At 45.7% G+C, this 23,944-nt stretch overlaps 6 non-coding genes and 2 pseudogenes across 6 annotated transcripts; all 8 read left to right on the top strand.

The window, feature by feature from the left end:
- The first annotated feature begins 2,952 nt into the window (after window positions 1-2,952).
- On the top strand, window positions 2,953-3,143 carry LOC130325795 (U2 spliceosomal RNA). Its single transcript, XR_008870544.1, has one exon. It is a non-coding gene; the product is annotated as a U2 spliceosomal RNA (small nuclear RNA).
- A 2,087-nt stretch (window positions 3,144-5,230) lies between these two features.
- LOC130325804 (U2 spliceosomal RNA) lies at window positions 5,231-5,421 on the top strand. The gene has a single exon (XR_008870549.1). It is a non-coding gene; the product is annotated as a U2 spliceosomal RNA (small nuclear RNA).
- Window positions 5,422-12,062: 6,641 nt separating this feature from the next.
- LOC130325802 (U2 spliceosomal RNA) lies at window positions 12,063-12,253 on the top strand. The gene has a single exon (XR_008870548.1). It is a non-coding gene; the product is annotated as a U2 spliceosomal RNA (small nuclear RNA).
- Window positions 12,254-14,343: 2,090 nt separating this feature from the next.
- LOC130325799 (U2 spliceosomal RNA) lies at window positions 14,344-14,503 on the top strand (annotated as a pseudogene).
- Window positions 14,504-15,188: 685 nt separating this feature from the next.
- LOC130325798 (U2 spliceosomal RNA) lies at window positions 15,189-15,368 on the top strand (annotated as a pseudogene).
- A 2,098-nt stretch (window positions 15,369-17,466) lies between these two features.
- LOC130325794 (U2 spliceosomal RNA) lies at window positions 17,467-17,657 on the top strand. Its single transcript, XR_008870543.1, has one exon. It is a non-coding gene; the product is annotated as a U2 spliceosomal RNA (small nuclear RNA).
- A 2,083-nt stretch (window positions 17,658-19,740) lies between these two features.
- Window positions 19,741-19,931, top strand: LOC130325801 (U2 spliceosomal RNA). The gene has a single exon (XR_008870547.1). It is a non-coding gene; the product is annotated as a U2 spliceosomal RNA (small nuclear RNA).
- A 2,084-nt stretch (window positions 19,932-22,015) lies between these two features.
- On the top strand, window positions 22,016-22,206 carry LOC130325800 (U2 spliceosomal RNA). Its single transcript, XR_008870546.1, has one exon. It is a non-coding gene; the product is annotated as a U2 spliceosomal RNA (small nuclear RNA).
- The last annotated feature ends 1,738 nt before the right edge of the window (window positions 22,207-23,944 follow it).

Raw genomic sequence — 23,944 nt, 5'->3', positions numbered from 1 at the left:
AAAAACACGCTGTTTTGTAACTTTTGGGGGCTTCCGTTTCTACGTAGTACATTTTTCGGTAAAAATGACACCTGATATGTATTCTGTAGGTCCATACGATTAAAATGATACCCTACTTATATAGGTTTGATTTTGTCGGACTTCTGGAAAAAATCATAACTACATGCAGGAAAATTAATACGTTTAAAATTGTCATCTTCTGACCCCTATAACTTTTTTATTTTTCCGTGTATGGGGCGGTATGAGGGCTCATTTTTTGCGCCGTGATCTGAAGTTTTTAACGGTACCATTTTTGCATTGATAGGACTTATTGATCACTTTTTATTCATTTTTAAATGATATAAAAAGTGACCAAAAATGCACTATTTTGGACTTTGGAATTTTTTTGCGCGCACGCCATTGACCGAGCGGTTTAATTAATGATATATTTTTATAATTCGGACATTTCCGCACGCGGTGATACCACATATGTTTATTTTTATTTTTATTTACACTGTGTTTTTTTTTTTATTGGAAAAGGGGGGTGATTCAAACTTTTAATAGGGGAGGAGTTAAATGATCTTTATTCACTTTTTTTTTTCACTTTTTTTTTGCAGTGTTATAGGTCCCATAGGGACCTATAACACTGCACACACTGATCTTCTATGTTGATCACTGGTTTCTCATAAGAAACCAGTGATCAACGATTCTGCCGGATGACTGCTCATGCCTGGATCTCAGGCACTGAGCAGTCATTCGGCGATCGGACAGCGAGGAGGCAGGAAGGGGCCCTCCCGCTGTCCTGTCAGCTGTTCGGGATGCCGCGATTTCACCGCGGCTATCCCGAACAGCCCACTGAGCTAGCCGGGATGCTTTCGGTTTCACTTTAGACGCGGCGTTCAACTTTGAACGCCGCGTCTAAAGGGTTAATAGCGCGCGGCACAGCGATCAATGCCGCGCGCTATTAGCCACGGGTCCCGGCCGTTGTTAGAGGCCGGGCCCGACCCGCTATGACGCGGGGCCACGCCGTGGCCCCGCGTTATAGATCGGGAGTGGACACATGACGTTCCAGTACGTCATGTGTCCTTAAGGGGTTAATTGGATCATTTGAGTAGCCAGCACACCTGTGCAGGTAGGGCATGACATGATAGGCAGCTGCCTTGATAGCGGGTGGGTGCTGAATGTTCCTAATTGACAAAATAAGATTAATGCTTATGAAGAAATATAAAATCTCATCCCTTCCCCAATATCGCGCCACACCCCTACCCCTTAATTCCCTGGTTGAACTTGATGGACATATGTCTTTTTTCGACCGTACTAACTATGTAACTATGTAACATAACATGGGGGGGGGGGGGGGTCTCCTGGCTGTTCACACAGGTGTGTCATTGCTGTACATTGACCATGCATTGCTTCTGTGGTATTGCAAAGGCAAAGACAAATGCTTCCAGCCATCCATTGCACTAATGGATTGGTCATCAGCTGGCTGTCTATGTCCCGCATCAATATAGACCAAAGTACAGAGGGTTAGGCTATGCTATTGTGCACCTACCTGATGCATCAGAAGGTGCGAGGCCCTTGCTAAATTCTGTGCACAGACTTTGAGATCTATGCTTTAGACTGTATCTAAACCTGCTCCAACATGGACTGACATTCTGGCCTACTTTCAGCCGATGCGACTTGTCTGTCGCTGAACAGTCGCTTTTTATGTATTCAGCACCTATGTATAATGTTGTAAAAATGCTCTAGAAGCTAAAGTCGCAGAAATGTCACACATATTTGGCCTGCAACTTTCTGTGCGACAAATTCAGACAGGAAAAATCAGTATAAATCCTTAGAAAATTATCCCCCAGTGTCTCCATCTGCTGGCGGTATTGAATAAGCATTGCTGCACTGATGGGGTATGCATTAGACGAAAAAAAAGAAGAAAAAGAAGAATAATACGCCCAGAAAAGAGGCGAAAAGGAGAAAAACGTAAAAAAACGTGAAAAAAAAGTAAGAGGAAGAGAAGGGAAAAAAAGGTGGAAATGGGTTTAAAAGTGATTTCGGCGGAGAATATATATATATATATATATATATATATATATATATATATATATACGCGCACACACACACATATATATAAACGTATTCTCCGTTGAGATATTGCAGCCGCTGCTGTGTCCAGGCCCAGGAGCCTTAGCACTGTGCTGTGATGTCACTCAATACCACTGACATCACTAGGTGTAAACAACATCTCTCCTTTGCTGTGTATGTGACTATGGAGCTGTTTGGTGATGTCGTCTATTATGGCCTTCATAGAAGCAACAGGAGATTGTTGCATCCATCTAGAACCCTCAGAACTACAGTGCTATGATGTCACTCACTTCCACAGGCCTTGCAGAGTGTAAACAACAACAACCCAGCTTTGTTGTGTATGTAACCATAGGGATTTGTGATGTCACCTAGAACCTTCACAGCAGCGACAGCTTTATGAGGAGCATCAGCACTGCTCTGCCTGAGCAGAACCATCACCGCCATAGGTTGTCAAATAACCCGGATTTAACCCACACAGGTAAGTCCAATGGGGTGCAGGCATGTCCTCTATGCTTACAGCTTCCCGTGGGTGTTGGTTTGATACCGTTTGGGGACAGCCAAGGAGGCATCTGCAGGCAACAAAGGTAGGTGTGTGCTTGTGTGTGTGTTTCCTATGCAGATCCTAAGCCCAGTGTCACATGCAAGTAGGAGGAGTAAGAAGGGTTCCTGGCAAATCCGGGTTATGGATTGCATTTAAAAAGGCCCCGTGGGAGTGCAATGGGCCCCTGTCTTGCTGCTTAGCAATAATGGTATGGGTTTAGGTTCTGCTGTGTGTACTGGTGGTTGACTGCCCCCCAGCCCAGAGTGTGCATGGAAAATTGTCTGGCAGCCTCCCTGACAGCAAGCAGTGATAGTGCCCATGAAGGGGACCTTGTTGGGCCCGCCCCTTTCACGGTTATCGCTTCTCGGCCTTTTGGCTAAGATCAAGTGTAGTATCTGTTCTTATCAGTTTAATATCTGATACGTCCCCTATCTGGGGACCATATATTAAATGGATTTTTGAGAACGGGGGCCGATTTCGAAGCTTGCTTCCGTCGCCCTATGCATTGACCCGATATGGCAGTATCTTCGGGTACAGTGCACCACCCCCTTACAGGGTTAAAAAGAAAGATTCCTACTTTCATTGCTACCTGCTTGCTGGCTAGCCAGCTAGCCAGCCCTGTGGGCCTTGCTGCTGCAGCCAAAAAACAAAAGGTGGTGCTGCTGCTGCTGCTTCTGCTGCTTCTGCTTGTGTCTGGCCGCTGTTGGAGCGTCCAGGCACAGGACTTCTGCTGCTGCTGACTAAATGGCCTCCTTAATTGGATCATTTGAGTAGCCAGCACACCTGTGCAGGTAGGGCATGACATGATAGGCAGCTGCCTTGATAGCGGGTGGGTGCTGAATGTTCCTAATTGACAAAATAAGATTAATGCTTATGAAGAAATATAAAATCTCATCCCTTCCCCAATATCGCGCCACACCCCTACCCCTTAATTCCCTGGTTGAACTTGATGGACATATGTCTTTTTTCGACCGTACTAACTATGTAACTATGTAACATAACATGGGGGGGGGGGGGGGGGGGGGGGTCTCCTGGCTGTTCACACAGGTGTGTCATTGCTGTACATTGACCATGCATTGCTTCTGTGGTATTGCAAAGGCAAAGACAAATGCTTCCAGCCATCCATTGCACTAATGGATTGGTCATCAGCTGGCTGTCTATGTCCCGCATCAATATAGACCAAAGTACAGAGGGTTAGGCTATGCTATTGTGCACCTACCTGATGCATCAGAAGGTGCGAGGCCCTTGCTAAATTCTGTGCACAGACTTTGAGATCTATACTTTAGACTGTATCTAAACCTGCTCCAACATGGACTGACATTCTGGCCTACTTTCAGCCGATGCGACTTGTCTGTCGCTGAACAGTCGCTTTTTATGTATTCAGCACCTATGTATAATGTTGTAAAAATGCTCTAGAAGCTAAAGTCGCAGAAATGTCACACATATTTGGCCTGCAACTTTCTGTGCGACAAATTCAGACAGGAAAAATCAGTATAAATCCTTAGAAAATTATCCCCCAGTGTCTCCATCTGCTGGCGGTATTGAATAAGCATTGCTGCACTGATGGGGTATGCATTAGACGAAAAAAAAGAAGAAAAAGAAGAATAATACGCCCAGAAAAGAGGCGAAAAGGAGAAAAACGTAAAAAAACGTGAAAAAAAAGTAAGAGGAAGAGAAGGGAAAAAAAGGTGGAAATGGGTTTAAAAGTGATTTCGGCGGAGAATATATATATATATATATATATATATATATATATATATACGCGCACACACACACATATATATAAACGTATTCTCCGTTGAGATATTGCAGCCGCTGCTGTGTCCAGGCCCAGGAGCCTTAGCACTGTGCTGTGATGTCACTCAATACCACTGACATCACTAGGTGTAAACAACATCTCTCCTTTGCTGTGTATGTGACTATGGAGCTGTTTGGTGATGTCGTCTATTATGGCCTTCATAGAAGCAACAGGAGATTGTTGCATCCATCTAGAACCCTCAGAACTACAGTGCTATGATGTCACTCACTTCCACAGGCCTTGCAGAGTGTAAACAACAACAACCCAGCTTTGTTGTGTATGTAACCATAGGGATTTGTGATGTCACCTAGAACCTTCACAGCAGCGACAGCTTTATGAGGAGCATCAGCACTGCTCTGCCTGAGCAGAACCATCACCGCCATAGGTTGTCAAATAACCCGGATTTAACCCACACAGGTAAGTCCAATGGGGTGCAGGCATGTCCTCTATGCTTACAGCTTCCCGTGGGTGTTGGTTTGATACCGTTTGGGGACAGCCAAGGAGGCATCTGCAGGCAACAAAGGTAGGTGTGTGCTTGTGTGTGTGTTTCCTATGCAGATCCTAAGCCCAGTGTCACATGCAAGTAGGAGGAGTAAGAAGGGTTCCTGGCAAATCCGGGTTATGGATTGCATTTAAAAAGGCCCCGTGGGAGTGCAATGGGCCCCTGTCTTGCTGCTTAGCAATAATGGTATGGGTTTAGGTTCTGCTGTGTGTACTGGTGGTTGACTGCCCCCCAGCCCAGAGTGTGCATGGAAAATTGTCTGGCAGCCTCCCTGACAGCAAGCAGTGATAGTGCCCATGAAGGGGACCTTGTTGGGCCCGCCCCTTTCACGGTTATCGCTTCTCGGCCTTTTGGCTAAGATCAAGTGTAGTATCTGTTCTTATCAGTTTAATATCTGATACGTCCCCTATCTGGGGACCATATATTAAATGGATTTTTGAGAACGGGGGCCGATTTCGAAGCTTGCTTCCGTCGCCCTATGCATTGACCCGATATGGCAGTATCTTCGGGTACAGTGCACCACCCCCTTACAGGGTTAAAAAGAAAGATTCCTACTTTCATTGCTACCTGCTTGCTGGCTAGCCAGCTAGCCAGCCCTGTGGGCCTTGCTGCTGCAGCCAAAAAACAAAAGGTGGTGCTGCTGCTGCTGCTTCTGCTGCTTCTGCTTGTGTCTGGCCGCTGTTGGAGCGTCCAGGCACAGGACTTCTGCTGCTGCTGACTAAATGGCCTCCTTAATTGGATCATTTGAGTAGCCAGCACACCTGTGCAGGTAGGGCATGACATGATAGGCAGCTGCCTTGATAGCGGGTGGGTGCTGAATGTTCCTAATTGACAAAATAAGATTAATGCTTATGAAGAAATATAAAATCTCATCCCTTCCCCAATATCGCGCCACACCCCTACCCCTTAATTCCCTGGTTGAACTTGATGGACATATGTCTTTTTTCGACCGTACTAACTATGTAACTATGTAACATAACATGGGGGGGGGGGGGGTCTCCTGGCTGTTCACACAGGTGTGTCATTGCTGTACATTGACCATGCATTGCTTCTGTGGTATTGCAAAGGCAAAGACAAATGCTTCCAGCCATCCATTGCACTAATGGATAGACTTGTGCACTAGAAAAATTTTCGTTTAATTTCGTTTCGTTTTTTCGTTTTGGAAAAAAATTTCGGTTCGGCAATATTTTCGGTTTAGATTTTTCGGATACATTCGGTATTCGGGTATTCGTGTTGTTTTTTTCGGATACATTCGGTATTCGGGTACATTCGGTAAATCTTTTTAGTTTTTTTGGACTTTAGCGATCCTAATAGATAATGGAGATACCTTTTTTATTAAAATTTCGCAGGGTATCATAAAAAAATCATAATAAAAAAGATACAGTGGTGATGGAAAAAATTGTATCTAATGAAATGTATCTTTTTTATTATGAAATGTTTATTCATTTTTAAACAGGGATCAATTTATGTGAGCGGGTAAAGCACTAAAAATGTAGCCGACAATAATGAAAATGTAGTGTGTGCGTGTTTTTCACTTTTTTTTTTAAACATTTTTTAGGTAGTACTACTACTCCCAGCATGGAACACACTCTTCCATGATGGGAGTAGTAGTTACCTGTACTAATTGACAGATTGCTGGGGTCCATTGCGATCCTCTTGTATAATGTATAGATGCGCCGGCTGTTCTCCTATGGTCCCCTGCACTCACGTATATATACACATATTCATATTTCCCGCAGAGCTGTGATTGGCCAGATGGTTCCAGCCAATCACAGCTCTCTGTGAGAAATAGGAATATGTGTATATATACGGCCGTGCAGGGGACCATAGGAGAGCGGCCGCCGCATTCATACATTATACTGGAGGATCGCAGCGGGTGTCAGGAGTGATACCCGCAGTGATCTTCCCTTTACTACAAGTACTACCACTCCCAACATGGAGTACACTCTGCTCCATGCTGGGAGCTGTAGTACCTGTATTAATAGACAGATCGCAGCGGGTGTCAGAAGTTACACTGGCTGCCATATGTCTATTAATGCAGGTACTACAGCTCCCATTATGGAGCAGAGTGTGCTCCATGTTGGGAGTATTAGTACCTGCAGTAAGGGACAGATCCCAGGGATGTCACTCCTCCTGACACCCGCTGCGATCCTCCTGTGTGAATGTCGGGATCAGCTGTTCTCAGGGCTACAGAGCCAGGAGAACAGCTGACCCTGAGCCGTAGGTATACATCGTATATCTACTGCCCAGCAAGAACTTACAGTGAGCTTGCAATGTGTATACAGTATACACATTGCTGGCTCACTTAACCCCTTGCTGAGCTGTGCGCTATGCGCAAGCCCAGCAAGGGAAGAGTTAACTTACACTGCTGGACAGTGTAGGTTAACCCTTTGGGCGGTATACACTATATACAGCTATCTATAGATAGCTGTATACAGTGTATACAGAAGACGAAGTCCAGCTTACTTCCCTCGAGTCCCGGGCCGGGTTCGTGTAGCTCCGCCCCCTAGTGGTGACGTCATTAGGGGCGGAGCTACAGAAGGGAACAAGGCTAGTTTATTTGAAGCTCTGTTCACATTGTACGTTTTGTATAATGTGAACAGACCCTTCTGGCAGTGTCTACCCAGACAGGGAGACTCCAGCTGTTGCTAAACTACAACTCCCAGCATGCCCAGACAGCATGCTGGGAGTTGTAGTTTTGCACCAATTGGTGGCTCCCTGTTTGGGTAGACATTGCATCATGGGTGCTCTCCCCAGCGGACAGCGCCAAAAATGTCATAACCAATTTTTTGTGTTTTTTTTTCTTCTCGTTTCAGATCCGTGTATGCAGAGGATTACTGCGGATTCGATGGATTACGGCGGATTATTTTTTTTCCCTTTAATAAAATGGTTAACGAGGGCTGTGGGGGAGTGTTTTTTTAAATAAAATAATTTTTCCAATGTGTTGTGTTTTTTTTTAATTTTTATTGAATTTTCAGGGTTAGTAGCGGAAGCTGTCTTATTGACGGAATCCATTACTAGGCCAGGGCTTAGTGCTAGCCCCAAAAACAGCTAGCGCTAACCCCCAATTATTACCCCGGTACCCACCGCCACAGGGGTGCCGGGAAGAGCCGGTACCAACAGGCCCGGAGCGTCAAAAATGGCGCTCCTGGACCTAGGCGGTAACAGGCTGGCGTTATTTAGGCTGGGGAGGGCCAGTAACAATGGTCCTCGCCCACCCTGGTAACGTCAGGCTGTTGCTGTTTGGTTGGTATTGTGCTGAGAATGAAAATACGGGGAACCCTATGCGTTTTTTTTTTTAATTTAAATAAGAAAATTAAAAAAAAAAAACGCATAGGGTTCCCCGTATTTTCATTCTCAGCCAGATACCAACCAAACAGCAACAGCCTGACGTTACCAGGGTGGGCGAGGACCATTGTTACTGGCCCTCCCCAGCCTAAATAACGCCAGCCTGTTACCGCCTAGGCCCAGGAGCGCCATTTTGACGCTCCGGGCCTGTTGGTACCGGCTCTTCCCGGCACCCCTGTGGCGGTGGGTACCGGGGTAATAATTGGGGGTTAGCGCTAGCTGTTTTTGGGGCTAGCACTAAGCCCTGGCCTAGTAATGGATTCCGTCAATAAGACAGCGTCCACTACTAACCTTGAAAATTCAATAAAATAAAAAAAACACAACACATTGGAAAAATTATTTTATTTAAAAAAACACTCCCCCACAGCCCTCGTTAACCATTTTATTAAAGGAAAAAATAAATAATCCGCCGTAATCCATCGAATCCGCAGTAATCCTCTGCATACACGGATCTGAAACGAGAAGAAAAAAACACAAAAAATTGGTTATGACATTTTTGGCGCTGTCCGCTGGGGAGAGCACCCATGATGCAATGTGTACCCAAACAGGGAGCCACCAATTGGTGCAAAACTATAACTCCCAGCATGCCCAGACAGCCTTTGGCTGTCTGGGCATGCTGGGAGATGTAGTTTAGCAACAGCTGGAGTCTCCCTGTCTGGGTAGACACTGCCAGAAGGGTCTGCTCACATTATACATAACGTACAATGTGAACAGAGCTTCAGATTAATTAGCCTTGTTCCCTTCTGTAGCTCCGCCCCCTAATGACGTCATTGGGGGGGCGGAGCTACACGAACCCCGCCCGGGACTCGAGGGAAGTAAGCTGGACTTCGTCTTCTGTATACACTGTATACAGCTATCTATAGATAGCTGTATATAGTGTATACCGCCCAAAGGGTTAACCTACACTGTCCAGCAGTGTAAGTTAACTCTTCCCTTGCTGGGCTTGCGCATAGCGCACAGCTCAGCAAGGGGTTAAGTGAGCCAGCAATGTGTATACTGTATACACATTGCAAGCTCACTGTAAGTTCTTGCTGGGCAGTAGATATACGATGTATACCTACGGCTCAGCGTCAGCTGTTCTCCTGGCTCTGTAGCCCTGAGAACAGCTGATCCCGACATTCACATAAGGACGATCGCAGCGGGTGTCAGGAGGAGTGACATCCCTGGGATCTGTCCCTTACTGCAGGTACTAATACTCCCAACATGGTGCACACTCTGCTCCATGCTGGGAGCTGTAGTACCTGCATTAATAGACATATGGCAGCGAGTGTAACTTCTGACACCCGCTGCGATCTGTCTATTAATACAGGTACTACAGTTCCCAGCATGGAGCAGAGTGTGCTCCATGTTGGGAGTATTAGTACTTGTAGTAAAGGGAAGATCACTGCGGGTATCACTCCTGACACCCGCTGCGATCCTCCAGTATAATGTATGAATGCGGCGGCCGCTCTCCTATGGTCCCCTGCACGGCCGTATATATACACATATTCCTATTTCTCAAAGAGAGCTGTGATTGGCTGGAACCATCTGGCCAATCACAGCTCTGCGGGAAATATGAATATGTGTATATATACGTGAGTGCAGGGGACCATAGAAGAGCAGCCGGCGCATCTATACATTATACAAGAGGATCGCAATGGACCCTTGCAATCTGTCAATTAGTACAGGTAACTACTACTCCCATCATGGAAGAGTGTGTTCCATGCTGGGAGTAGTAGTACTACCTAAAAAATGTTTTAAAAAAAAGTGAAAAACACGCACACACTACATTTTCTGTATCTACAATTTCTATATTGTCGGCTACATTTTTAGTGCTTTACCCGCTCACATAAATTGATCCCTGTTTAAAAATGAATAAACATTTCATAATAAAAATGATACATTTCATTAGATACAATTTTTTCCATCACCACTGTATCTTTTTTATTATGATTTTTTTATGATACCCTACGAAATTTTTATAAAAAAGGTATCTCCATAATTTTTTAGGATCGCTAAAGTCCAAAAAAAGAATAAAAAGATTTACCGAATGTATCCGAATACCGAATGTATCCGAAAAATCAAACTATCTATATCCTTTTTATTATATTTGTTATCAGAATGAATTCTTCACGTTCGTTTACAGATAACGAATGCATTCGTTATTTACAGCAATAACGAATGTATTCGTTACTTTGCTATTCGTATTATCGTGGCTATTCGGGAATGTTCAAAATATGTTTTCGTGCATTCGGATCGGTCCGAATGCACGAAAACGGTAAAATTCGTTAATTTAGACATTCGTGCCGAACCGAATTGCACATGTCTACTAATGGATTGGTCATCAGCTGGCTGTCTATGTCCCGCATCAATATAGACCAAAGTACAGAGGGTTAGGCTATGTTATTGTGCACCTACCTGATGCATCAGAAGGTGCGAGGCCCTTGCTAAATTCTGTGCACAGACTTTGAGATCTATGCTTTAGACTGTATCTAAACCTGCTCCAACATGGACTGACATTCTGGCCTACTTTCAGCCGATGCGACTTGTCTGTCGCTGAACAGTCGCTTTTTATGTATTCAGCACCTATGTATAATGTTGTAAAAATGCTCTAGAAGCTAAAGTCGCAGAAATGTCACACATATTTGGCCTGCAACTTTCTGTGCGACAAATTCAGACAGGAAAAATCAGTATAAATCCTTAGAAAATTATCCCCCAGTGTCTCCATCTGCTGGCGGTATTGAATAAGCATTGCTGCACTGATGGGGTATGCATTAGACGAAAAAAAAGAAGAAAAAGAAGAATAATACGCCCAGAAAAGAGGCGAAAAGGAGAAAAACGTAAAAAAACGTGAAAAAAAAGTAAGAGGAAGAGAAGGGAAAAAAAGGTGGAAATGGGTTTAAAAGTGATTTCGGCGGAGAATATATATATATATATATATATATATATATATATATATATATATACGCGCACACACACACATATATATAAACGTATTCTCCGTTGAGATATTGCAGCCGCTGCTGTGTCCAGGCCCAGGAGCCTTAGCACTGTGCTGTGATGTCACTCAATACCACTGACATCACTAGGTGTAAACAACATCTCTCCTTTGCTGTGTATGTGACTATGGAGCTGTTTGGTGATGTCGTCTATTATGGCCTTCATAGAAGCAACAGGAGATTGTTGCATCCATCTAGAACCCTCAGAACTACAGTGCTATGATGTCACTCACTTCCACAGGCCTTGCAGAGTGTAAACAACAACAACCCAGCTTTGTTGTGTATGTAACCATAGGGATTTGTGATGTCACCTAGAACCTTCACAGCAGCGACAGCTTTATGAGGAGCATCAGCACTGCTCTGCCTGAGCAGAACCATCACCGCCATAGGTTGTCAAATAACCCGGATTTAACCCACACAGGTAAGTCCAATGGGGTGCAGGCATGTCCTCTATGCTTACAGCTTCCCGTGGGTGTTGGTTTGATACCGTTTGGGGACAGCCAAGGAGGCATCTGCAGGCAACAAAGGTAGGTGTGTGCTTGTGTGTGTGTTTCCTATGCAGATCCTAAGCCCAGTGTCACATGCAAGTAGGAGGAGTAAGAAGGGTTCCTGGCAAATCCGGGTTATGGATTGCATTTAAAAAGGCCCCGTGGGAGTGCAATGGGCCCCTGTCTTGCTGCTTAGCAATAATGGTATGGGTTTAGGTTCTGCTGTGTGTACTGGTGGTTGACTGCCCCCCAGCCCAGAGTGTGCATGGAAAATTGTCTGGCAGCCTCCCTGACAGCAAGCAGTGATAGTGCCCATGAAGGGGACCTTGTTGGGCCCGCCCCTTTCACGGTTATCGCTTCTCGGCCTTTTGGCTAAGATCAAGTGTAGTATCTGTTCTTATCAGTTTAATATCTGATACGTCCCCTATCTGGGGACCATATATTAAATGGATTTTTGAGAACGGGGGCCGATTTCGAAGCTTGCTTCCGTCGCCCTATGCATTGACCCGATATGGCAGTATCTTCGGGTACAGTGCACCACCCCCTTACAGGGTTAAAAAGAAAGATTCCTACTTTCATTGCTACCTGCTTGCTGGCTAGCCAGCTAGCCAGCCCTGTGGGCCTTGCTGCTGCAGCCAAAAAACAAAAGGTGGTGCTGCTGCTGCTGCTTCTGCTGCTTCTGCTTGTGTCTGGCCGCTGTTGGAGCGTCCAGGCACAGGACTTCTGCTGCTGCTGACTAAATGGCCTCCTTAATTGGATCATTTGAGTAGCCAGCACACCTGTGCAGGTAGGGCATGACATGATAGGCAGCTGCCTTGATAGCGGGTGGGTGCTGAATGTTCCTAATTGACAAAATAAGATTAATGCTTATGAAGAAATATAAAATCTCATCCCTTCCCCAATATCGCGCCACACCCCTACCCCTTAATTCCCTGGTTGAACTTGATGGACATATGTCTTTTTTCGACCGTACTAACTATGTAACTATGTAACATAACATGGGGGGGGGGGGGGGGGTCTCCTGGCTGTTCACACAGGTGTGTCATTGCTGTACATTGACCATGCATTGCTTCTGTGGTATTGCAAAGGCAAAGACAAATGCTTCCAGCCATCCATTGCACTAATGGATTGGTCATCAGCTGGCTGTCTATGTCCCGCATCAATATAGACCAAAGTACAGAGGGTTAGGCTATGCTATTGTGCACCTACCTGATGCATCAGAAGGTGCGAGGCCCTTGCTAAATTCTGTGCACAGACTTTGAGATCTATACTTTAGACTGTATCTAAACCTGCTCCAACATGGACTGACATTCTGGCCTACTTTCAGCCGATGCGACTTGTCTGTCGCTGAACAGTCGCTTTTTATGTATTCAGCACCTATGTATAATGTTGTAAAAATGCTCTAGAAGCTAAAGTCGCAGAAATGTCACACATATTTGGCCTGCAACTTTCTGTGCGACAAATTCAGACAGGAAAAATCAGTATAAATCCTTAGAAAATTATCCCCCAGTGTCTCCATCTGCTGGCGGTATTGAATAAGCATTGCTGCACTGATGGGGTATGCATTAGACGAAAAAAAAGAAGAAAAAGAAGAATAATACGCCCAGAAAAGAGGCGAAAAGGAGAAAAACGTAAAAAAACGTGAAAAAAAAGTAAGAGGAAGAGAAGGGAAAAAAAGGTGGAAATGGGTTTAAAAGTGATTTCGGCGGAGAAATATATATATATATATATATATATATATATATATATATATATATATACGCGCACACACACACATATATATAAACGTATTCTCCGTTGAGATATTGCAGCCGCTGCTGTGTCCAGGCCCAGGAGCCTTAGCACTGTGCTGTGATGTCACTCAATACCACTGACATCACTAGGTGTAAACAACATCTCTCCTTTGCTGTGTATGTGACTATGGAGCTGTTTGGTGATGTCGTCTATTATGGCCTTCATAGAAGCAACAGGAGATTGTTGCATCCATCTAGAACCCTCAGAACTACAGTGCTATGATGTCACTCACTTCCACAGGCCTTGCAGAGTGTAAACAACAACAACCCAGCTTTGTTGTGTATGTAACCATAGGGATTTGTGATGTCACCTAGAACCTTCACAGCAGCGACAGCTTTATGAGGAGCATCAGCACTGCTCTGCCTGAGCAGAACCATCACCGCCATAGGTTGTCAAATAACCCGGATTTAACCCACACAGGTAAGTCCAATGGGGTGCAGGCATGTCCTCTATGCTTACAGCTTCCCGTGGGTGTTGGTTTGATACCGTTTGGGGACAGCCAAGGAGGCATCTGCAGGCAACAAAGGTAGGTGTGTGCTTGTGTGTGTGTTTCCTATGCAGATCCTAAGCCCAGTGTCACATGCAAGTAGGAGGAGTAAGAAGGGTTCCTGGCAAATCCGGGTTATGGATTGCATTTAAAAAGGCCCCGTGGGAGTGCAATGGGCCCCTGTCTTGCTGCTTAGCAATAATGGTATGGGTTTAGGTTCTGCTGTGTGTACTGGTGGTTGACTGCCCCCCAGCCCAGAGTGTGCATGGAAAATTGTCTGGCAGCCTCCCTGACAGCAAGCAGTGATAGTGCCCATGAAGGGGACCTTGTTGGGCCCGCCCCTTTCACGGTTATCGCTTCTCGGCCTTTTGGCTAAGATCAAGTGTAGTATCTGTTCTTATCAGTTTTCATGCTGGTGGGGATGGGTGCTGCATGGAGGATGCAGGTGTACCAGGGCTTTCCGGGGCTGGTTCTGAGGAATCAGCTCGACGGCTGCCCCGATGTGACCTGTTCCCTCCGGGTCTCGCCATGAGGCTGAGAGGGTCTAGAGCCGAGGTACTTTTGTGCCTCGGGGAGTGGTGACCCCGAGGTGCCGAAACTCACTGGGAGAATAGGCTCACTGAGTTGAAGCACGGGCACCATAATCTCTTCACCTTGTGGCACTCACCTCTTGATTCCCGGCCTTCTGGCTAGGATCAGAGAAATTTTTATAGATCCGGCCGGATGTCCGGGCAGTATATCTGCACACATTCACTTATTTATTTATTTTTTGTCTCACTGTGTCACTTTTTGCGTGTTGTGTGTTCACAGGATTTGTCAGGATGCGGTAGCCCTTCTGGGTGTCCCTCCTGGCGGTCTAGGGGAGGTGTGTGTGGCCATTAGGTTCCGCACCTCCCTGCAAACACCCCGGGTACTCCTGCTTCGCAGGGTACCTACCGTAATCGGCTCTGCGGGCAGATACCTTGGCTAACGCCAAGGGGGATGCCGGGAGCATTTGTGGTCTCCTAGTAGCTTCGGCGAAAAGGGACATCGAACCTGGAACCTCGCAGGTACCTTTTGGTCCGGAGGCGAAGGGTAAGGTTTGTTGGGGGGCCTCTCTCCTATCGGAGAAGGGCTTGCGATAGACCGCATCCTTTGTGCACGTTTTTTTAGTGTAACACGTTTGCACTTTTTCTTGCACTTTGGGTGAATCGAAAGCACGTTCCTCGGCTTTAGATAAAAAAATCTGTTCTTATCAGTTTAATATCTGATACGTCCCCTATCTGGGGACCATATATTAAATGGATTTTTGAGAACGGGGGCCGATTTCGAAGCTTGCTTCCGTCACCCTATGCATTGACCCGATATGGCAGTATCTTCGGGTACAGTGCACCACCCCCTTACAGGGTTAAAAAGAAAGATTCCTACTTTCATTGCTACCTGCTTGCTGGCTAGCCAGCTAGCCAGCCCTGTGGGCCTTGCTGCTGCAGCCAAAAAACAAAAGGTGGTGCTGCTGCTGCTGCTTCTGCTGCTTCTGCTTGTGTCTGGCCGCTGTTGGAGCGTCCAGGCACAGGACTTCTGCTGCTGCTGACTAAATGGCCTCCTTAATTGGATCATTTGAGTAGCCAGCACACCTGTGCAGGTAGGGCATGACATGATAGGCAGCTGCCTTGATAGCGGGTGGGTGCTGAATGTTCCTAATTGACAAAATAAGATTAATGCTTATGAAGAAATATAAAATCTCATCCCTTCCCCAATATCGCGCCACACCCCTACCCCTTAATTCCCTGGTTGAACTTGATGGACATATGTCTTTTTTCGACCGTACTAACTATGTAACTATGTAACATAACATGGGGGGGGGGGGGGGGGGGGTCTCCTGGCTGTTCACACAGGTGTGTCATTGCTGTACATTGACCATGCATTGCTTCTGTGGTATTGCAAAGGCAAAGACAAATGCTTCCAGCCATCCATTGCACTAATGGATTGGTCATCAGCTGGCTGTCTATGTCCCGCATCAATATAGACCAAAGTACAGAGGGTTAGGCTATGCTATTGTGCACCTACCTGATGCATCAGAAGGTGCGAGGCCCTTGCTAAATTCTGTGCACAGACTTTGAGATCTATACTTTAGACTGTATCTAAACCTGCTCCAACATGGACTGACATTCTGGCCTACTTTCAGCCGATGCGACTTGTCTGTCGCTGAACAGTCGCTTTTTATGTATTCAGCACCTATGTATAATGTTGTAAAAATGCTCTAGAAGCTAAAGTCGCAGAAATGTCACACATATTTGGCCTGCAACTTTCTGTGCGACAAATTCAGACAGGAAAAATCAGTATAAATCCTTAGAAAATTATCCCCCAGTGTCTCCATCTGCTGGCGGTATTGAATAAGCATTGCTGCACTGATGGGGTATGCATTAGACGAAAAAAAAGAAGAAAAAGAAGAAGAATAATACGCCCAGAAAAGAGGCGAAAAGGAGAAAAACGTAAAAAAACGTGAAAAAAAAGTAAGAGGAAGAGAAGGGAAAAAAAGGTGGAAATGGGTTTAAAAGTGATTTCGGTGGAGAAATATATATATATATATATATATATATATATATATATATATATATATATACGCGCACACACACACATATATATAAACGTATTCTCCGTTGAGATATTGCAGCCGCTGCTGTGTCCAGGCCCAGGAGCCTTAGCACTGTGCTGTGATGTCACTCAATACCACTGACATCACTAGGTGTAAACAACATCTCTCCTTTGCTGTGTATGTGACTATGGAGCTGTTTGGTGATGTCGTCTATTATGGCCTTCATAGAAGCAACAGGAGATTGTTGCATCCATCTAGAACCCTCAGAACTACAGTGCTATGATGTCACTCACTTCCACAGGCCTTGCAGAGTGTAAACAACAACAACCCAGCTTTGTTGTGTATGTAACCATAGGGATTTGTGATGTCACCTAGAACCTTCACAGCAGCGACAGCTTTATGAGGAGCATCAGCACTGCTCTGCCTGAGCAGAACCATCACCGCCATAGGTTGTCAAATAACCCGGATTTAACCCACACAGGTAAGTCCAATGGGGTGCAGGCATGTCCTCTATGCTTACAGCTTCCCGTGGGTGTTGGTTTGATACCGTTTGGGGACAGCCAAGGAGGCATCTGCAGGCAACAAAGGTAGGTGTGTGCTTGTGTGTGTGTTTCCTATGCAGATCCTAAGCCCAGTGTCACATGCAAGTAGGAGGAGTAAGAAGGGTTCCTGGCAAATCCGGGTTATGGATTGCATTTAAAAAGGCCCCGTGGGAGTGCAATGGGCCCCTGTCTTGCTGCTTAGCAATAATGGTATGGGTTTAGGTTCTGCTGTGTGTACTGGTGGTTGACTGCCCCCCAGCCCAGAGTGTGCATGGAAAATTGTCTGGCAGCCTCCCTGACAGCAAGCAGTGATAGTGCCCATGAAGGGGACCTTGTTGGGCCCGCCCCTTTCACGGTTATCGCTTCTCGGCCTTTTGGCTAAGATCAAGTGTAGTATCTGTTCTTATCAGTTTAATATCTGATACGTCCCCTATCTGGGGACCATATATTAAATGGATTTTTGAAAACGGGGGCCGATTTCGAAGCTTGCTTCCGTCGCCCTATGCATTGACCCGATATGGCAGTATCTTCGGGTACAGTGCACCACCCCCTTACAGGGTTAAAAAGAAAGATTCCTACTTTCATTGCTACCTGCTTGCTGGCTAGCCAGCTAGCCAGCCCTGTGGGCCTTGCTGCTGCAGCCAAAAAACAAAAGGTGGTGCTGCTGCTGCTGCTTCTGCTGCTTCTGCTTGTGTCTGGCCGCTGTTGGAGCGTCCAGGCACAGGACTTCTGCTGCTGCTGACTAAATGGCCTCCTTAATTGGATCATTTGAGTAGCCAGCACACCTGTGCAGGTAGGGCATGACATGATAGGCAGCTGCCTTGATAGCGGGTGGGTGCTGAATGTTCCTAATTGACAAAATAAGATTAATGCTTATGAAGAAATATAAAATCTCATCCCTTCCCCAATATCGCGCCACACCCCTACCCCTTAATTCCCTGGTTGAACTTGATGGACATATGTCTTTTTTCGACCGTACTAACTATGTAACTATGTAACATAACATGGGGGGGGGGGGGGTCTCCTGGCTGTTCACACAGGTGTGTCATTGCTGTACATTGACCATGCATTGCTTCTGTGGTATTGCAAAGGCAAAGACAAATGCTTCCAGCCATCCATTGCACTAATGGATTGGTCATCAGCTGGCTGTCTATGTCCCGCATCAATATAGACCAAAGTACAGAGGGTTAGGCTATGCTATTGTGCACCTACCTGATGCATCAGAAGGTGCGAGGCCCTTGCTAAATTCTGTGCACAGACTTTGAGATCTATACTTTAGACTGTATCTAAACCTGCTCCAACATGGACTGACATTCTGGCCTACTTTCAGCCGATGCGACTTGTCTGTCGCTGAACAGTCGCTTTTTATGTATTCAGCACCTATGTATAATGTTGTAAAAATGCTCTAGAAGCTAAAGTCGCAGAAATGTCACACATATTTGGCCTGCAACTTTCTGTGCGACAAATTCAGACAGGAAAAATCAGTATAAATCCTTAGAAAATTATCCCCCAGTGTCTCCATCTGCTGGCGGTATTGAATAAGCATTGCTGCACTGATGGGGTATGCATTAGACGAAAAAAAAGAAGAAAAAGAAGAATAATACGCCCAGAAAAGAGGCGAAAAGGAGAAAAACGTAAAAAAACGTGAAAAAAAAGTAAGAGGAAGAGAAGGGAAAAAAAGGTGGAAATGGGTTTAAAAGTGATTTCGGCAGAGAAATATATATATATATATATATATATATATATATATATATATATACGCGCACACACACACATATATATAAACGTATTCTCCGTTGAGATATTGCAGCCGCTGCTGTGTCCAGGCCCAGGAGCCTTAGCACTGTGCTGTGATGTCACTCAATACCACTGACATCACTAGGTGTAAACAACATCTCTCCTTTGCTGTGTATGTGACTATGGAGCTGTTTGGTGATGTCGTCTATTATGGCCTTCATAGAAGCAACAGGAGATTGTTGCATCCATCTAGAACCCTCAGAACTACAGTGCTATGATGTCACTCACTTCCACAGGCCTTGCAGAGTGTAAACAACAACAACCCAGCTTTGTTGTGTATGTAACCATAGGGATTTGTGATGTCACCTAGAACCTTCACAGCAGCGACAGCTTTATGAGGAGCATCAGCACTGCTCTGCCTGAGCAGAACCATCACCGCCATAGGTTGTCAAATAACCCGGATTTAACCCACACAGGTAAGTCCAATGGGGTGCAGGCATGTCCTCTATGCTTACAGCTTCCCGTGGGTGTTGGTTTGATACCGTTTGGGGACAGCCAAGGAGGCATCTGCAGGCAACAAAGGTAGGTGTGTGCTTGTGTGTGTGTTTCCTATGCAGATCCTAAGCCCAGTGTCACATGCAAGTAGGAGGAGTAAGAAGGGTTCCTGGCAAATCCGGGTTATGGATTGCATTTAAAAAGGCCCCGTGGGAGTGCAATGGGCCCCTGTCTTGCTGCTTAGCAATAATGGTATGGGTTTAGGTTCTGCTGTGTGTACTGGTGGTTGACTGCCCCCCAGCCCAGAGTGTGCATGGAAAATTGTCTGGCAGCCTCCCTGACAGCAAGCAGTGATAGTGCCCATGAAGGGGACCTTGTTGGGCCCGCCCCTTTCACGGTTATCGCTTCTCGGCCTTTTGGCTAAGATCAAGTGTAGTATCTGTTCTTATCAGTTTAATATCTGATACGTCCCCTATCTGGGGACCATATATTAAATGGATTTTTGAGAACGGGGGCCGATTTCGAAGCTTGCTTCCGTCGCCCTATGCATTGACCCGATATGGCAGTATCTTCGGGTACAGTGCACCACCCCCTTACAGGGTTAAAAAGAAAGATTCCTACTTTCATTGCTACCTGCTTGCTGGCTAGCCAGCTAGCCAGCCCTGTGGGCCTTGCTGCTGCAGCCAAAAAACAAAAGGTGGTGCTGCTGCTGCTGCTTCTGCTGCTTCTGCTTGTGTCTGGCCGCTGTTGGAGCGTCCAGGCACAGGACTTCTGCTGCTGCTGACTAAATGGCCTCCTTAATTGGATCATTTGAGTAGCCAGCACACCTGTGCAGGTAGGGCATGACATGATAGGCAGCTGCCTTGATAGCGGGTGGGTGCTGAATGTTCCTAATTGACAAAATAAGATTAATGCTTATGAAGAAATATAAAATCTCATCCCTTCCCCAATATCGCGCCACACCCCTACCCCTTAATTCCCTGGTTGAACTTGATGGACATATGTCTTTTTGGACCGTACTAACTATGTAACTATGTAACATAACATGGGGGGGGGGGGGGTCTCCTGGCTGTTCACACAGGTGTGTCATTGCTGTACATTGACCATGCATTGCTTCTGTGGTATTGCAAAGGCAAAGACAAATGCTTCCAGCCATCCATTGCACTAATGGATTGGTCATCAGCTGGCTGTCTATGTCCCGCATCAATATAGACCAAAGTACAGAGGGTTAGGCTATGCTATTGTGCACCTACCTGATGCATCAGAAGGTGCGAGGCCCTTGCTAAATTCTGTGCACAGACTTTGAGATCTATACTTTAGACTGTATCTAAACCTGCTCCAACATGGACTGACATTCTGGCCTACTTTCAGCCGATGCGACTTGTCTGTCGCTGAACAGTCGCTTTTTATGTATTCAGCACCTATGTATAATGTTGTAAAAATGCTCTAGAAGCTAAAGTCGCAGAAATGTCACACATATTTGGCCTGCAACTTTCTGTGCGACAAATTCAGACAGGAAAAATCAGTATAAATCCTTAGAAAATTATCCCCCAGTGTCTCCATCTGCTGGCGGTATTGAATAAGCATTGCTGCACTGATGGGGTATGCATTAGACGAAAAAAAAGAAGAAAAAGAAGAATAATACGCCCAGAAAAGAGGCGAAAAGGAGAAAAACGTAAAAAAACGTGAAAAAAAAGTAAGAGGAAGAGAAGGGAAAAAAAGGTGGAAATGGGTTTAAAAGTGATTTCGGCGGAGAAATATATATATATATATATATATATATATATATATATATATATATACGCGCACACACACACATATATATAAACGTATTCTCCGTTGAGATATTGCAGCCGCTGCTGTGTCCAGGCCCAGGAGCCTTAGCACTGTGCTGTGATGTCACTCAATACCACTGACATCACTAGGTGTAAACAACATCTCTCCTTTGCTGTGTATGTGACTATGGAGCTGTTTGGTGATGTCGTCTATTATGGCCTTCATAGAAGCAACAGGAGATTGTTGCATCCATCTAGAACCCTCAGAACTACAGTGCTATGATGTCACTCACTTCCACAGGCCTTGCAGAGTGTAAACAACAACAACCCAGCTTTGTTGTGTATGTAACCATAGGGATTTGTGATGTCAGCTAGAACCTTCACAGCAGCGACAGCTTTATGAGGAGCATCAGCACTGCTCTGCCTGAGCAGAACCATCACCGCCATAGGTTGTCAAATAACCCGGATTTAACCCACACAGGTAAGTCCAATGGGGTGCAGGCATGTCCTCTATGCTTACAGCTTCCCGTGGGTGTTGGTTTGATACCGTTTGGGGACAGCCAAGGAGGCATCTGCAGGCAACAAAGGTAGGTGTGTGCTTGTGTGTGTGTTTCCTATGCAGATCCTAAGCCCAGTGTCACATGCAAGTAGGAGGAGTAAGAAGGGTTCCTGGCAAATCCGGGTTATGGATTGCATTTAAAAAGGCCCCGTGGGAGTGCAATGGGCCCCTGTCTTGCTGCTTAGCAATAATGGTATGGGTTTAGGTTCTGCTGTGTGTACTGGTGGTTGACTGCCCCCCAGCCCAGAGTGTGCATGGAAAATTGTCTGGCAGCCTCCCTGACAGCAAGCAGTGATAGTGCCCATGAAGGGGACCTTGTTGGGCCCGCCCCTTTCACGGTTATCGCTTCTCGGCCTTTTGGCTAAGATCAAGTGTAGTATCTGTTCTTATCAGTTTAATATCTGATACGTCCCCTATCTGGGGACCATATATTAAATGGATTTTTGAGAACGGGGGCCGATTTCGAAGCTTGCTTCCGTCGCCCTATGCATTGACCCGATATGGCAGTATCTTCGGGTACAGTGCACCACCCCCTTACAGGGTTAAAAAGAAAGATTCCTACTTTCATTGCTACCTGCTTGCTGGCTAGCCAGCTAGCCAGCCCTGTGGGCCTTGCTGCTGCAGCCAAAAAACAAAAGGTGGTGCTGCTGCTGCTGCTTCTGCTTGTGTCTGGCCGCTGTTGGAGCGTCCAGGCACAGGACTTCTGCTGCTGCTGACTAAATGGCCTCCTTAATTGGATCATTTGAGTAGCCAGCACACCTGTGCAGGTAGGGCATGACATGATAGGCAGCTGCCTTGATAGCGGGTGGGTGCTGAATGTTCCTAATTGACAAAATAAGATTAATGCTTATGAAGAAATATAAAATCTCATCCCTTCCCCAATATCGCGCCACACCCCTACCCCTTAATTCCCTGGTTGAACTTGATGGACATATGTCTTTTTTCGACCGTACTAACTATGTAACTATGTAACATAACATGGGGGGGGGGGGGGGGGGGGGTCTCCTGGCTGTTCACACAGGTGTGTCATTGCTGTACATTGACCATGCATTGCTTCTGTGGTATTGCAAAGGCAAAGACAAATGCTTCCAGCCATCCATTGCACTAATGGATTGGTCATCAGCTGGCTGTCTATGTCCCGCATCAATATAGACCAAAGTACAGAGGGTTAGGCTATGCTATTGTGCACCTACCTGATGCATCAGAAGGTGCGAGGCCCTTGCTAAATTCTGTGCACAGACTTTGAGATCTATACTTTAGACTGTATCTAAACCTGCTCCAACATGGACTGACATTCTGGCCTACTTTCAGCCGATGCGACTTGTCTGTCGCTGAACAGTCGCTTTTTATGTATTCAGCACCTATGTATAATGTTGTAAAAATGCTCTAGAAGCTAAAGTCGCAGAAATGTCACACATATTTGGCCTGCAACTTTCTGTGCGACAAATTCAGACAGGAAAAATCAGTATAAATCCTTAGAAAATTATCCCCCAGTGTCTCCATCTGCTGGCGGTATTGAATAAGCATTGCTGCACTGATGGGGTATGCATTAGACGAAAAAAAAGAAGAAAAAGAAGAATAATACGCCCAGAAAAGAGGCGAAAAGGAGAAAAACGTAAAAAAACGTGAAAAAAAAGTAAGAGGAAGAGAAGGGAAAAAAAGGTGGAAATGGGTTTAAAAGTGATTTCGGCGGAGAAATATATATATATATATATATATATATATATATATATATATATACGCGCACACACACACATATATATAAACGTATTCTCCGTTGAGATATTGCAGCCGCTGCTGTGTCCAGGCCCAGGAGCCTTAGCACTGTGCTGTGATGTCACTCAATACCACTGACATCACTAGGTGTAAACAACATCTCTCCTTTGCTGTGTATGTGACTATGGAGCTGTTTGGTGATGTCGTCTATTATGGCCTTCATAGAAGCAACAGGAGATTGTTGCATCCATCTAGAACCCTCAGAACTACAGTGCTATGATGTCACTCACTTCCACAGGCCTTGCAGAGTGTAAACAACAACAACCCAGCTTTGTTGTGTATGTAACCATAGGGATTTGTGATGTCACCTAGAACCTTCACAGCAGCGACAGCTTTATGAGGAGCATCAGCACTGCTCTGCCTGAGCAGAACCATCACCGCCATAGGTTGTCAAATAACCCGGATTTAACCCACACAGGTAAGTCCAATGGGGTGCAGGCATGTCCTCTATGCTTACAGCTTCCCGTGGGTGTTGGTTTGATACCGTTTGGGGA

Source organism: Hyla sarda, unplaced genomic scaffold (genome assembly GCF_029499605.1).
Source record: "Hyla sarda isolate aHylSar1 unplaced genomic scaffold, aHylSar1.hap1 scaffold_2757, whole genome shotgun sequence".
Classification (NCBI taxonomy): Eukaryota; Metazoa; Chordata; class Amphibia; order Anura; family Hylidae; genus Hyla; species Hyla sarda.
The sequence above is the reverse complement of the archived record's forward strand: the minus strand, read 5'-3'. Positions and strand labels throughout refer to the sequence as shown.